At 38.0% G+C, this 10,761-nt stretch overlaps 1 long non-coding RNA gene across 3 annotated transcripts in view; it reads right to left on the bottom strand.

The window, feature by feature from the left end:
* Nucleotides 1-3,384: 3,384 nt before the first annotated feature.
* Nucleotides 3,385-10,761, bottom strand: part of LOC134550351 (uncharacterized) — a 39,748-nt gene continuing 32,371 nt past the window's right edge. Inside the window, exons 2-4 of one of the 3 annotated variants that reach the window (XR_010080314.1) lie at nucleotides 7,913-8,036; nucleotides 7,626-7,734; nucleotides 3,385-4,494 (exon numbers count right to left, since the gene is read on the bottom strand). This is a non-coding gene — a long non-coding RNA (uncharacterized LOC134550351). Of the gene's footprint in view, nucleotides 4,495-7,224; nucleotides 7,735-7,912; nucleotides 9,758-10,761 lie in introns of those variants that run through there. The other 2 variants (XR_010080313.1, XR_010080312.1) reach the window with 2 other exon arrangements.

Genomic DNA, 10,761 nt, shown 5'->3' with positions numbered 1-10,761 from the left:
CTCCATTATTAACATTTTCTGTTATTGGTAAAAAGTCTAAGCTAAATTTCACATTCATGACCCCTTTGGAGGGTTCAGGCACTCTCCTGGAGGTGACAGGCTCCTACCACTGATTGCAGAAGGAATTTTGTTGCCCAACTGGAGACTCTGACTCACCCCCCAGGTCAGGTCAGCCCTACTCACACTGGAGTGGCTAATCCAAAAGGTCAGAGTCCTTTTGAATGGTCATTTTGAATCTGGGTGAAATCAGTAACTGCGTACTGAGGTAACTAGGAATTCCCCTAAATTAATGCACAGACTTTTCTTTTTTATTTGCTTTTTTTTAATACTGTTTTGTTTACTCTGGACACCCCTTTGAGTCCTGGAATCCTGTCAAAAGAAATGAATGACCATGTATTTGTAGGGTCTCGGAAAAAAACCTCAGCCTAAACAAAGTTTCTCAAATCCTTGTAATTTTCTTTGAAGTAAGTAAAGAGATATGTTCTCATCTGTCCTACATTAAGGCAAATGGAACAATATTTCAGTGTATCATTCAGGAAGGAAAGAGAAACAATCATGAGGATCTTTGTAGATAGCCAAAAAGACTATTTGAGGAAGAAGAAGTCACTGAGCTAACTAAATTTTGTAAAGGCACGCTAGAATCCATGTGAATGGGAAGAGAAATTAAATGTAATATTACATAGAACTTTTAAAGCTTCAAAAGTTGCATTGTGTCTCTCTGCATTAAATATGCTTGGTTCAGTTTGCCAAAACAGTGTCTGATATGTGACTATTATGGTCATGATTTCCATAGACTTCATATATAACATCTTAAGTGCTAAACTACACCACAGTTAGAAAGTTTTCATAAGATTTAATAGAAACCTTCCCTGTCTTAAATTATGACCTGTTTTTTCCTGACCTGAGCATTTGATTTCCATTCTCTTGAAAATGCATGTTTGGTATTTTTAGGCACTTTTCACATTTCATTTCCTTGTTAGTTTATCTTCCAAACTTAAAAAAAAATCAGGTGTGTGTTTTGTTGTTTGTTTTTTTTTTATTTTCACTATGACCATTATTTGCATAAACTCATTTTTTCTAATGCCTAATGCAATTTGTCTTTGCTTTGTTGCTTAAACACCATACTCCCCTTGCATATTCTTTATCAATTAATAATGGAAAAAACATCTAAATTGTCAAAACTATTACAAATAAAATTATGGTCAAACTTTCAGATTGCATATATTACATTAGATAAATACTTTTAAAAAATTCTATGTATTTCTTGCAGAAATTAGATCAGAATAGAGGTCAGTTGCTCATTGCATTCAGCTGGTATTTATTTACAAAGTGGTAATGTGAATGTACAAAGAATTTTTGTCTAGAATGCGCCTGACATTTTCAATGAGAAAATGTGTAACAAGGAGAAAGAAGACTTTTGCCTCCATTATGAGCTTCTGCACTTGGCTCTAAGAGGCTTCTCTAAGAACATGATGAAACCAAGCACCTTCCCTTGTATTATGAAACTCTGCTTGTATTTCAGCCATGTAATGTTATTTCTGGGAAGAACTCTCCTTGGTGATCTCGACTTGGATGTTATCAGCTATAACTCCTTTCAGGTATGCCTGTTATGACAGATCTGTAACTCTAAGACAGGCATCATATTCAGTAGATTTCTGCATATCCACTTTCTTCTTCAGCATTTTCCTCCTCCTAAAGCCTTGTCTCATTTTTTTTTTCCCATATGATTTCCATGTACACCCACAGACTCAAAGCAATTCAGAAATTGGCCTGTAGTAAAACAGAGGTTTTTTCTGTAGTGGATCATAATTCAGTGCAGTCAGATACACAGTAACCAATTGCTTATGTAGTTCATTTATATTATTTTCTGCTGAAGAAAGCAGTCCTATTTTAGTTCTGTTTAGCTCTGTCGAGCTTTTGGGGTTTGGATTTGTTCTGGTTTTTCTTTTTTTCATTCTGAAAGGTGTGAGTTCTGAACAAATGTTTTATTATTCAGACTGCAAGGTAAAGAAGCAGGTGAAATTTATCCCAGAGCTGGATTTCATTCCTAGGTACCAATTAGATATAACATCTGACATAAAACTGTCCTTGTAAAAGTGACACCTGGATGAATGGTTAAACTAATCAATTATTCTGGTAAAGGGAAATTAAATGTGTTATCTTGCATGAAGAATAGGGAAAAAAACCCAACCACCCTACACAGAAAGGATCTCTTGTTAACACAAAGATGAATGTAGCTGTCACCACAGGGACGTTCCTTGTCTCCCACTGCCCTTGATCACCATTTCAGTTTGTGTTCATAGATCAACCACTGGACTATTTCAACAAAATACATGATTTTATCAATAAATTCACTACATCTTTTCATTTCTATTTCAGCACACTGGAAATCATCACTGGCTTTGGCCATTGTACAACTTTCTGTCAATTTTCCAAACTTTTTTTTTTTTGAGTACTCATGAATTTCACATGGACTTTTTGCCCAGCAGGTCTTGGAGTTTATCAGGAAGTCTCTGGCGTGGCTGCCACCAAGCACTGCAGGCAGCCTCCAGTAACCTCTGCAGGCAGCTGCCAGAAGCAAGTCAGATGTGATCATGCACTGAAGTCTGGAAAAGCTCCTGACTTCCAGATCTTTGCACAGTGTTCTCCTAAAAGGGGAAGCTGACCTCTGTCTCATGGAGTCCTTCTGGGCATTGCTGACATTGTCACTTGTCCAACAACTTTGAGAAAATCAGTTGATCCATAGCTTCTGCACCAGCTACTAACATGGGAGAAGGACACTATTAAAATTCTCCCTGGAGAGCTTCTGGATTTAGAACAGTGAAAAAACCCAGGAGGGTTCTGAGGCAAAGGATTTTCTTCTGGTGAGAAACATGCTCAGAAGAACTTTTGTGGCAATCTAAGTGAGACAAAAAGATTTTGCTATTCTTGCTGAAGGTTTTTGGCAGCAAAATATGAGACCTCTGTACTGTATACTTCAAGTATGAGAGAAAACTGAACTGTGGAAGTGTCTGTTATTTTTATTGCCTGTAAAAATGACTGAAGGTGACTTGTCCAGATATCAGCTTGTACACCATAGGCTTCAGCAGACAGTTGCAACTCATGTCCAAATAGATATTTCAAGATGGTAACAGCAGAGACAGAATAAAGTTTTATTAACCACTCATGATTTTAATTAATTATAAATAAATAGTATACATAACATGAAAGTGAGCAATAAATTATTTCATATACACAAAAACTGTAAAATCTCTGTTTTATCATTAAGTTACACACTTGGCATGGAAATTGATATGTTAATCCCTGGCCTACTGTATACTACATATATGTATTTTGTTTTATGTATATTACTGTATATTCTATATATGTATATAAACAGTAAACAAAAACAAAACAATATGTTTTGGATAAAGGGGTAGGGTGAAAGGGAAGACAGAAAGCAAGGATGAATTAAAGAAAGAGAGAAAGGGGGAGAGAGAAAAAATTTGCCATGTAAGGGGTGTGAATTCTATTTAATGTTCATTAAGAACCAAAAATATAATTGATTTATTAGTGTTTGTCTGTCAGTACACATGTGGTAGAGAATTCTGAGACTTGAGAGGATATTGAGTGTGCAATATTGTTGAACGAAATAATGTATTTAGAGATAATTATAGCACATTTTTCATTATTGAAGTGAATGAATAAATATATATAGAATTCAAATTTATTCAACTTTTTCTTAGTTGAAGTGATTTACAGTTTGCATGACACACACATATAAACCTCCCACAGTGCAGCTTGAGGCCATTTTCTCTTGTTCTGACACTTTTCACCTGGGAGCAGGGACCCACTTCCACCTGTTTGCAGCTTCCTTTCAGGCAGCTGTACAGAGTGGTAATGTCCCCCCTGAGCCTCCTTTTCTCCAGCATAATCACCCCCAGCTCCATCAGCTGCTCCTCAGCAGACTTGTGCTCCAGACCCTTCCCCAGCCCTGTTGCCCTTCTTTGGAAAGACAATTTTATGATTTACCTTTACTGTGTAGGAGCACATTTCCCAAGATGGTGATACAGGGAGGATGCTGAGCAGGTTACTGGAGACTTGAGCAAAAACTGCTGGTTCTGGATACAGCTACAGACAGGCCAATAATTTCCACAGATTACCAGGGGGCACATCATTGTCTGTTCTCTTCTGAACACAGAACCTTCCAGGTGTTAACCCTGAGGATTCTCCACAATCCAGAGAAGAATAATAAACTGGTGGTAAAAACAGGGAAACAGGCTGCTCTGCTTTTTGCTTGATAGCACTTAGGGTTTCAGCAGGAGTGGAAGGGAGCTGCCACATGCCCACAGAACACTGAAGGACCACTTTGCTGAATAGGTTTTGTGTTCCTGAGTCACACAGGAATTGCCTTCCACATACATGGATCAGGATGGATGGTGCTGTAAAAGAAGCAGGATGCTGCAGCCATCTGAACAGAAGTGCCATGTCAGCTCCAGAACGTGTGACTCACACCTGTAGGAATTGAGAACAATTATCACAGCCCAGCTCAAGCCTATTAATAAAGTGTCACTCTTCAAACCAAACAGATTGTAAACAATCTGTCTTCAGTTTTGCCAGTTTTGTCTGGCCAAGTGTATGAATTGTTCAAGGAATGTCATAAACACACCAAATTCTTTATTGGGACTGTCCTAAGACATAGAAGCACAGAGAATCCAGGAAATCACAGTTCCAGGAAAATTGCCAGGCATTCTTGAGCTTCCTAATATAGCTGATGCCTATAAATTCAATGTATAACTGAGGGCAGGGGGCTAATACTAAGTAAGAAGACGTGTTTCTTTCTGTCCCATGCCACAAGACAACCCATGAGGGCAGGTCATGTGGAAAAGCAGCATGCATTGCTGAACCATGTCTGTGAGGAAGAGTTTAACTGCAAAGTGGAAATCTGAACAGAGGATGGGATTGGATACATACATACAAGAAGTTTGATCACCAACACGGGAGTCCAGCCCTGCAGCATCTGTGCTTCAGAGAGATTTAAAAACTGAGCAGGTACAAATGAAATATGAGAGCCAAGCAGAGCAGCACACTGAAGCACGAGCCATGGCTGCTTAGCCAGCAGGACTGTGACAGGGATGTGAGCTGGAACCACACAGGGCAGTGCCTGGCACCCCACCAGCAACTCAGCCCAGAAGTGACTTTTCATCAGGGTGACTCTGGAGCAGCAGAGGGCAGGCAGATAAATAGCCTGACAGAGTTGTGTGAAATATCAGTGACACAGCTTGCCAGCTGCACAGCACGTTAAAATAAGAGACAGGCACGGCTGTAGCTGCTGAAGAAAATGTCACCCTGCATCCCATGAAAGTGCTACCACAACAGATTTAGCAATAAATACAAAAAACAGCATCAATTGTCAGAATAAACAAAACATTTCAGACATTGAACACTACAACATGGGGTAACTGAAGTAATCCTACAGTGTCTTAAACTCCTGCAGCCTTACCTTGCAGAATCGCTAATGAGAAAATTTCTCAAACAAGCAAATATGAAAACAGACATTGTATAAAGAACTGGAAGATTCTGCTCCACACTTCAGTTGAGAAAGACTCAGATAAAGCTAGCTGTGAGGCATGAAAGATGCTACAAAGGGAAGAAATTAAAGAGACATTTTCACAAAACATCTGTAGCTGCCAAGAAAACAAGATCCCAAAAGACTAGAAAGTAAGCCCATTTAAATTTATAACTTTGAGAATAAAACAGGAGGGATATTCAATTCTGGAAAAGATTGTCTGATTTTGAAAAGCAAAAAGCATCATCCCTGAAAGCAGAGACTCATATGCAGTCTGAAGGCATGGTAGTGTTCCCCATCTCAACACGTCATTTTATAAATACCCAATTACATTTCTTTTTTACCCTTTGCTGAAGCCACAGACCCACTGCTGTCTGTGATTTCTTAAGGAACAACACTTAGACACTACTGGCATTCACTAAATGTCTGGCTAGTCTTGGAGGCTCTTCCCTTTCCTCAGCACATAAGTCCTGACCTCAGTTCTTATGAGACCTGAGGTTTCAGGGGTTTACATTTTTCCCATCAACTTATTGAAGGTGGGTGGAGTTCTTAACATATGTGCTTAGGATCTCTCTTCCCAAATATCAAGGGAGCCAGATCTGTGCTCAATCCATTCAGGAGAGCCATAAAAACATTTTGTTTTTGTTTTTCCTTCCCTATCTAAGAACAGAACATTTTGGGGTGGAGGCCAACCTAGCTCAGGAAGAAATGCTCAGCTGTTTAAAATTTCTCTAAGGGGAGTGGGAGCTGAGAAGAATGAGATAATTTCCCTTTTCCCTTGAATTCTTCCCAGGACAATGCATATTTTTCTAGAGGAAGTGTCAGCTAGAGCTGTATTAATTAGAACATGGCTTCATAATTAGAATGGAAGATTTCTAAAAAAATCATTAATTCTTAAAATTCCCAAAGAGTTAAAATTCCCAATATCACCTAGAGATGCTGCATGGTTTGGGAGGAGATATATCATGTCACCTTCTCACAGTGTTGCAGGATATCAAGACAGAAAGAAAGCACTTTGGGTATTTTTTAAAGACCTTCCAAAGTCAAGGAGATCTGGCCATGGAGGAAGACAATGAACAGGACTAAGTCAGAGGCTAAAATGGTTAAAAACCACAAAGATAATAAGAGACAACTTTGCTTCTCTGGAGAATTTTTTTTTTTTTTCAAAAGTTACACTGAGCAAGATACAAGAGTTTTCCCAGAATTATTTGAATATTATAGATTCTTAGGAAATCTCTCTCTTCTGCCTTACCACATTTAGGTGCCATGCTCTATCCTTTTAAATATTCAAGTTTAACATAGGCTTACAGTGAAATAAATCTTTTGAAAATGTAGCAATTTTTAATTTTTTTTAATTGTCTCTAGAAAATATCAAAATAAGGATCTTATTTGGTTATTATGTCCTAGAGTGTGAATGAAAGAACAAATATAATGCAGCAGATATCAGCCAGCTTCCATAAGCATGCAATATAAGAATCCATGCAGAATAAAACAGATCTCTTCCAATGAAATGCATTAGCTCAGCAGCAGAACAAATCTTCTACAATCATTTCTATAAGTATTGTGGCAATATGACAACAGCTCTTGTGGAAATTTTGTGGACAGCCTCCACACAGACTGGTTCAATTCAGCTGACATCCTGGAAATCACCCCAAACTCTGAAACTACACACTTACATCCTTGTCAGCATTCAGAAATCAGATTTTATCCAGGCACCACACAGAACTGCATGCTTTCTGATGAGAGGAACACAGTCACAAATTTTCTTAGCTGGAAAAAGTCTGCCAAATAAAAGAGAAGGAATGCTAATCTTCTGGGAAAAAATGTCTTCATTTTTCCCATAATTTGTGTTACATGAATGACACTAAAAGCAAAGATTAAAATATTTGTTATTTAAAGGGTTCTACAAGTCAAATCAGAATTGTGTTTGCTTTTACTCTTCATTAATTTCTGGCTATCAAGGAACAATGGGACTTGATGAATCAATGTATGGCTCTACTGGGAATTGGAATTGTTCAGAGTGGGATGTTGACAAAATACTTCCCCATTGTTTTAAGCTCTTTTTTTTTCAGCATACCTTTTGACTGTTCACCTTGTACTAGAAACTTAATCCCTTCATCAGAGATAGCAGGCATCATCCAGTTTTCCATTAAGACTCTCTTTTCCTTTTTTTTCTTTTTCTCCCCCTGCAAAAAATACCAGGTGTACATCTTACAAGAGTCAGAAGGAGAGAGTCTCAAGCAATCCAGTGGGAAATAAACAAGTTCAAAACCTCAAACCATTTTATAATCCACCAACTCCTGACTGTCCTTTTCCATTTTCTTGTGTGAATCAGCAACAAGCCACAAGAAAAATTAAACTTACCATAGCAGAGAGATGATTGTTTAATCTTTGTAGAAAGGTCAGAGCCTGAAATATTTGCTGTTCTTATGTGAGAAGCCAGGTGAAATTGCCACGCTCAGTGTGGCTCAAGCACATCCCAGGCATCCTGTAAGCACAGACTGGAATAAGGGTGTTGGTTCAAGAGACACTGAAGGGTTTGGGCTTTTATAGCTTTGCACTGGATGTTGCTTTTTTTTTTTTTCCACTGGTCAGCCAAATATATATATCAAGTGTCAGACTTTTGGAATGACCAGTTCTTAATCTGAACACGGCAGATCAGCCACACTTCTACTGTCAGGAACTGGCACAGGTTTCCTGCTAACACAGACAAGTTTCAGCTGAAGTGCTGGCAAACTTGTGGGTCTTACCTGCACCAATACTCAGCCAGTGCATCCCCCCTGGTGCTTAATGATCTTTTCTCACAAAATGTCTCATCCCATTGAATCAGCATAAGCTGCAGCTACAGAACAAAGGACAGTGATTGTACTGAAGCCAGAACAGCTCACCTGGGTCATAGTAGGACGAAGAATCTCACAAAAAGGGAAAAGTATTGTTGCTTATACCAATACTTGAGGAAAAAATGTTTGAAAGGATTGAAAATACAGGAACTCTCTATTGTTTTTAAAGTATTTTAACATATATAGTGTTGTTTATATCTTTCCTTTTTTTTTCACCTCTGTAAGCAGCAAAAATGAATGACCATGTTGTTCCTTTTACCTTTCTTGCAGAAATAAATGCTTTGCAAATATTACAGTATCATTACTGTACCAATAAAGACCTAAGGGCCAAGATTTCCTCTTCACTTCTGCTATTTGGAAGGTTTCCTAGAGAGAAGGTGACTAATCAGGGGATGAGGGGGCAAAATGACACAAAAATCTTCAATTTCACTCAGATATTCACATTTATATCCTGTGCAGAAAAGGGAAAGAGAAAGCTTAGGAAGAGGCAAAGAAAATAAATAGAAATAAAAATAAATAAAAATAAAAATAGAAATAAATAGAAAATAATTCATGTTTTATATTTCTGTTAATATTGAGGGTAAAAAAAAAAAAAAGCAAAACTTCTTAGGACTTAGTAACTCATAGATAAGGTTTATAAATTAAAGCAAAGGTAAAACTAGTTGAAATTTCTCTAACAAAACAATAGAACAATATTTTTGCTGGGAGAGACCTCCCGTGGCCTCTAGCCCAACCCTCAGCTCAGAGTAGAAATAGGTTAGAATTTAAAGTTTCCTGGGGTTTTCGTTGCTGAATTATGAAGCTTCTTTTGGGTCCATCCTCCATTCTGTGCAAAGCTCCCAGGAGGAGTGACAGCCCCTGGCCCTGCCCTGTGCAGGTGACAAACCCAGGCAGTGCAGGGCACCCCTGCAGCACAGCCCTGCCTCAGACACTGCCACAGCTCCACGAGATTTTGGCCCCGTGGCCCAGTGCCAGGGATGAGGCTCCTCACAGTCTCAAAAGCTGAAACATCTGTATTGAGCAGGTCTCTTTGCACATCAGCAATCACTAAAGCCTGCATGGGTTTGTCAATATTTCAGTGGGTCTTTTCCCACTGAAGTGTTGCCAGTGTGTAACTGGGAGGTGCGCTGAGAGAAATTCAGTAGCCAGACAAAAGAGCTGAACAGTTTCATCTGATTGTAAGAGGCATTGTACTGAAGATTTTTCAAGCTTGCTTTATTTAGAATCATACTGAAGGATTTGTATTAAAAGTTCCTAAATTTAGAAAAATCTATTCTGTCTAAAACTTCCTCCTTTTTCATCCATGTCATTCTGCTAAATTTCATCAAGGAAAAGACAAAACATTCATTTTAGTGAAAAAAATGGAAAAGATTACTAAATTCCAGCCTGAACAAATTGTAAATGAAAAGACCTGGAGAGAAAGTAAGAGACAAAACTTAAAAGGTAAGAATTTGCTAAGCTATTCCTCTTTCTTTGACTGGGACATGTTTAATACTTTCAGATGAAGCTGAAAATAAAAATGAAAACCTGTTACTTGAGAACTCTATTACCAGGATAATCTATATTATTTGCCAGAAAAAACCCAGACCAATAAAAGACTAATATAAAACAAAAATTTGCAACTGGAATCTGAAATGCCCCATCCATGAATTCTGAAGAGATCACTTGAAGCAGCCTTTCAGACAGTCTGAGAGCTGGTGCAGCTGCAGAATGCTTCAGTGAACACTCTATATTATCAGCACCACCTAGAGTGGATCACCAGAAACTACTCCAGCCCAAAACTAATATTCTTTACAAAGCATAACTTCATTTCAAAGGACTATTTTCCAGACTTATCTTCAAAGACTTCCATACAAATAAAGGTGGTTGAAACAATAGAAGAGAAGCAAGGTGAGATCATATTTTTTTTATTGCACCTAGAAGAGGTCAAGAAAAGATATCTAAAAGCATTTTATAATCAACTGAACCCTTTAAGGCATTGTCTATTTGTTCTGGCTTAAGCATCATCAGAAATCTCAATCAAAATGTTGTTAGTGATGACGAGGAGGGAGGTGAAGAGGATGTCTAAACAGAATCCTGCTTACTCTCTAAAGAAATATAAACAGACTGGTGTGGGGTTTTTTCCAGTAAAATATTAAGAGCTTCAAGGTAAAACTGAGTAAATAAAATAGATAATACATATACTGCATGTTTATGAAATAATTGGTTTTATGTTTATTTATGCACTGTCTCTTTAAAGTCTGCTTAATTTAGACACCTACTCATTTAAAGCCACGTCCTGTACATAGTCATAATGACAGAGAATGTTAGGAAACTTCTATTATGGGATGCACATTGATTTTCCATTATTTTCCATCTAGGAAAAATTGTGTA

This window comes from Prinia subflava, chromosome 4 (assembly GCF_021018805.1).
Source record: "Prinia subflava isolate CZ2003 ecotype Zambia chromosome 4, Cam_Psub_1.2, whole genome shotgun sequence".
In the NCBI taxonomy this organism is placed as follows: Eukaryota; Metazoa; Chordata; class Aves; order Passeriformes; family Cisticolidae; genus Prinia; species Prinia subflava.
This window is presented reverse-complemented; position numbering and strand designations above follow the sequence as displayed.